Source organism: Chenopodium album, chromosome 1 (assembly GCF_948465745.1).
Source record: "Chenopodium album chromosome 1, dcCheAlbu1.1, whole genome shotgun sequence".
NCBI lineage: Eukaryota > Viridiplantae > Streptophyta > Magnoliopsida > Caryophyllales > Amaranthaceae > Chenopodium > Chenopodium album.
The window spans coordinates 53,091,487-53,096,828 of NC_137834.1; the positions used below are offsets into that span (position 1 = coordinate 53,091,487).

A 5,342-nucleotide genomic window follows, 5' to 3' on the forward strand; every position below is an offset into this window, starting at 1 on the left:
TGTTGCGAGGGAAAACCAATTAAGCAATCAAGAGAGTATGATAGGCTATTCTCCTAGAGGTCAAACTAGAGTCAACTACGAGAGACTCTAGCTAGGAACTTCACAAACCAACTCAATCGACAAATGCAAGCCACAAATCAATTGTCCGTATCAATGTGAACTTACAATGCAATCTAGTGCAACGATCAAAGTTAGCTACTCTTCAATCAATCACACACATTCACATAATCAATCGACCAATTAAATCAATGCATCAACTCCATCAATTTCCCCCAATTAGCATTAATCCATTACTCATATATACTTCACCATTACCCTAGCAAGAAAACTACTCACAATTGATGAGTGTCATTTATGGCACTCAAAGGGTAGTGTTTAAGGATATTTTCACTATGCTTTTCTTTTACCATTTTGATGATTTCTCCTCTAGTTTCTCTATTTCTTTTTCTTTCATGTTTTACTTTCCTTTATGTGCTTTTCTTCGTGTTTTCCTTTTTTATTGCTTTTTTTCTCTTCTATTTTCTCTCTTTGGTTTCTCTTGTAGGTGCCTAAAGACTTAGCTTTCCAAAGGATTCAAGAGGAGCAAAAAGACCCAAGCAAAGGAGTTTCAAGTCTCATGGAGAGGGCTTGGAGATGGCTTGGAGAGGGCTCGGAGAGGGCTCTCCACATTTTCTCATGGCCGCGGGCGCGGGTTTTGGTGCACATTTTGGTGATTTTGGGCAGGAACTCTCCTCGCCCTAGCCGCGATCTACCCGCGGGCGCGGAGATTTTGGAGAGGGCGCTCCACTTTAGAGAGACCGCGGCCCCCTGCTTCTCCTAGAACGGGGGATTTTGCTGCGCCCTAAGCCGCGAGCGCGGGTTTTGCCCAGACTGCCCGCAGAGGTATTTATGGGTTCCGTACCCATTTCTGCGCGCCCGCGAAGTCTTAGTGGAGAGGGTGCATCCGATCATCTTTTCTTCTTTGTCTATATATACTCTTGTAAATCCTTTTGAGGGGCAAATTTTAGATAATATTTCATTTTCTTAGTTTTTAAAGAGAGAAACTAGAGAAAATTTAAAGAGAAAGTAGAGATTGTAATCTTTGGATTTGAATTGTAATTCAACATTGTTTTTTCAATGAAGTTTGTGATTCTTCTTCATATCAATCAACGTTAGTATGATTTCTTTCCTTTGAATTTACTTCAATTGCAATTTACTTTTATGCTTGAATGTTTGGTTTGGATTTTGATTTAGTTTTGAGAATTTGTTGATTGATTGAATTTCCTTTTGATTTAGCTTGAAATGAATGTGTTTGTGATTGAAATTGTTTTAGCTTTAGAATTCACCATGATTAGTGAGTAGATTAGTTGCTAGGGAGAAGGGGAAGCATGCTTGATTGATGATTATTGTTAATTTATGATCCTTGATTGATTGATTATTGCAATTAAATTGGTTGACATAGTTGTGCATGTGATTAATTAGACTAGGAGTGATCAACCTATAAGATTAATCCAGATTGCATTACAAATTCCAATGACACAAACAATTGATTTGGGTATTGCTTTAATTGATTGAATTTGATTGTGATTCTCCTTGTTAATCATTCATAGTGAACCCTAGTTTGGTTTAAAGGAGGTAACCTTTGAATTACTTTGATTGCAACTATCGTTTGTCCCTTGCAATGTATGAATCAATGGGTGACCTATCAATTAGCATGATTATTAAGCTTGCATGTGGAACCTATATCCCTAGTGTTTATCAATTTGATTGAATTCTTGATTCTTGTTATCCTAGTTACCATACTCAACCATTGGCAATTCTTCAATTTAGCTTTACATTTAGACTATAACATGGCTTTGATTCATTCCTTTGGGTTCGACCATTAGCTTACCTTTATACTCGTATAAGGTTTGTTAAGCGTTTACAAATTTAGTTTGACTTAGGGAGAATTAGATGATGACCTAGTTCCGATCCCTTGTCAACAATCCATGGAAATCAAGATCAAAACTAAGCTAAACAACAAATTCATCTTCATCATATTAATCAAACTAATTCAATCACAAATCAATCAAACTTGACCAATCAACAAAACAGTTGAAATCAAAAGCTAAAGATTACATTAAAGTAAAAGAAATCCTTACAAACTTGCTTCAAATCAATGGAAAAAATACTTAGAAACATCAATCTTCGATCATCAATCAAGAACTTCTCTCTCTACAACCTAGAGTTTCTCTCTCTACAAAATGATCTAAAATTTCTATTCTAATTCTATTATCCCTCTAAAAATAGAAGGAAAGTCTATATATAGTAAAACTAACAAAGAGACACTATTTAGATCATCCAAATTTGGAGGGAAGATTTGAAGCTTGGGAAGAAGAATTCTTCAATTTTTCCTTGATTGCAATCATTTCCTTTCCCAAGTTTGTCATTTGTGAGGAGAGATTGTTGATTGCATTTAGATGATCAACCGAGTACACTGAAGAGATACTCTTGCTAGTTGAATCCCTTTCACCATCTTGCCAATCTATATAGTACCTCACCACATCCTCAATGATGTCTACCACTTCTTCCTCCGTCCTATTCATGATGGGACCTCTGGCTCCCCCATCAAGGCATGACTTGCCTTAGGGACTTAGGCCTCCATAGAAAATTTGAATAGTTTGATAGGTTGGAATTTCGTGGTGAGGACACTCCCTTTGATACTCTTTATATCTCTCCCACGCTTCATGGAGGCTCTCACTTGGATTTTGTTTGAGATCTTGAATCAAAGCTCTAGCCTCCGCCGTTTTCTTTTGTGGATAGATACGGTACAAAAATTCCTTGGTAACCTCGTCCCATGTCCTTAGAGAATTTAGCTTAACCTCCTTAACAATATTCTTCTTAATGCACTTGTTGAATAGTTTTATGAGATTGTAGGTGCAGTTCGTTAAGGGAATAGATCTCTAATTCTTCTAAAGAAAACATCTGAATTCTTAGAAATGGCAAACAACCAGGTAACAAAGTCGCATTTCTCTTTATATCATGTGTTGTGTTTAGATGCTAGAGTCCCTATTTTTGTGGACCAAAAGTCTTATAATTGCATGGCTCATGTTGATGGTTAAAAATTGTATGAACCGATGAACTACCCCCTTTCCTTTTATCTAATGAACTGCCTTACTTCTCTGTTTTCTCATCACATTACAACTTCTGTATTTTGAATTTCTTGTTGGACTTGTTCAGTTTTCTTGCTTAGACAGTTGTTGGTTTTTAGGAATCAAATAAAAACCGTCTTATTTGCAGTTTTTGCCAATCCCCAATCTGCCTTATTTGTATTAAACAAGATTGTGAACTGTTTATTCTTTTGCTTTTGTGTGGGTAAATATTTGGCCTCCCATTAATTGATGGTTTAGATATTTGGTCTCAAGTTGGTATGTCCCTTGTTTAGCATGCCAAATTTAACAGATTGTCCCATCCATCTTGTTGCCATAGCTTAGGCTGAGTACTGTGCCTTTATTTTATGAGCTTTAGACTAAGGTAAGTAGAGCAACCCATGCTTTGCCTCGGCTCATTATCTACCCTTAAAGTTTTCTTTGTATTAAAAATACCTACGTTTCTTGTTTTGAGTTTTTGACCATTGTTACCCTTCCTTATTTGCAGTTTTTGCCAATCCCCAGTATGAAAGAACACACTGGTATAACAGCTTTTGACAATCAAATAAGATGGCACATATTTTTCCCATCTTGATGAGTGGCTTATTGCATATGAACTTTTTAGGGGTTATAATTAAATTAATATTGGCTCCATCTTGTTGCCATAGCTTAAGCCGAGTGCATTGCCTGTAGTTTCTGAGTTTTGGACTGAGGTAAGCAGACCAACCCATGCTTGCCTCGACTCATTATCTACGTTACCCTTAAACTGAATACTAAGCTGAAATCCTGAAATGAATTGAGCTCTGAATTTTAGAACTGAATTAACAGCTGAATTTTAGAACTGAATTCAGAGCTGAATTTCAGAACTAAATTCAAAATTGAATTCAAAGCTAAATTTCAGATCAGAAGTTCAGAACTGAATTTCAGATCTGAAGTTCAGAACTGAAAATCAGATTTGATACATTTATACTTAAGTTGTTGCTTAGCAGACTAATCTGATTTCAATATGTGTTTGGTCTTTCATGCAATCAAGTTCACTCTTGAGTTCTTGTATGCTTAAAGCTTATTTACAATTGGTGAATGGAATGGCTAATTTAAGTTGTTAATAATCTGATAGGATTATTGTGCTTCAAATTCATCTGAATGCACACAAATTATATCTTCTATGAGAAAGCTGTAAAAAAATTATGTATGCTTCATTTTTTTTAAGTAATGCAAAAGAAATTTAACGAGTTAGTGTCCAATTACAAGCTACTCTTCTGCTATTATAATCCGGAAATCAGAAGTAAACAAGTAAAGCAGAATAATCTGACAGAATAAAATGCATAATGTGTTGGTCTGCTAAGTAAGATTAAGATAATTTCTTAGCTTGCTTGATGCTACTAAATTCAGCAAACTTACTGTCATGCTTGTAATTAAACATGTCTTGCTTAATCTGAATAACTAATCTTAGCTCTATATTTTAGTTCTGATTTGAAATTTATTTTCAACCTACAATTTATGCACTAATAGAATAGAAAATATATAGCTAAATACACACATTGCTTACTTACATACTGTTTACTTGTTGCATCAAAAAAAAAAAATACTGTTTACTTGTGTGTGTGTGTGTGTGTGAAATTCAGAGCTCTTGTGTGTATGTGTGTGTGTGTGTGTGTGTGTGTGTGTGTTTGTAAGCCTATATTGTGTAATGTACTAATTTATATTTTGTATTTTTTTTATGATTGGAAAAGGCAATGTAGGTGCAACAAGAGAATAGGCTGGAACACTTGAGCATCAAATCAAGCAACTATATAGTCTATAACGCCATCATCTATCTATTTTTGTTTTTAGTCTTAATTATATTAGTGATGTATTTATTTAGGGATAAGCTACTATAATATGTGACGCCTTTTCTTTTTTTTATTTTTATTAATTGTGTTGATGTTTTCGCTTATAAATTTGGTAATTTCATTAACCACATACTCTTATTATTGTTGATTAATTATTGTTTTTTTTTAATCTGATCTAGTTATATAGAATATTTGTTTACTTCATTTTAATGTTATTAATTTAATTTATGATAAATTTAAATAACTATAATGTATGTATGATGGTAATAATTTAATAAAAGGAAAAAAAAAGAAAAAAAAAAGCTTAAAAAAAATTTCTAGACGCTTTTTAATGTCTACATATTTTGCATATTTTCACATTTCAAGAGTTTCCCGCCATAGCATGGCTGACACGAATAAACGC

General features: G+C 34.3%; 1 long non-coding RNA gene and 1 pseudogene across 1 annotated transcript; both read left to right on the forward strand.

Annotated features, from left to right (window-relative positions):
• The first annotated feature begins 2,652 nt into the window (after positions 1-2,652).
• LOC145566518 (small nucleolar RNA R71) lies at positions 2,653-2,751 on the forward strand (annotated as a pseudogene).
• Positions 2,752-2,843: 92 nt separating this feature from the next.
• LOC145586284 (uncharacterized) lies at positions 2,844-5,071 on the forward strand. The gene is made up of 2 exons (XR_014100896.1): positions 2,844-2,972; positions 4,841-5,071. It is a non-coding gene; the product is annotated as an uncharacterized LOC145586284 (long non-coding RNA).
• The last annotated feature ends 271 nt before the right edge of the window (positions 5,072-5,342 follow it).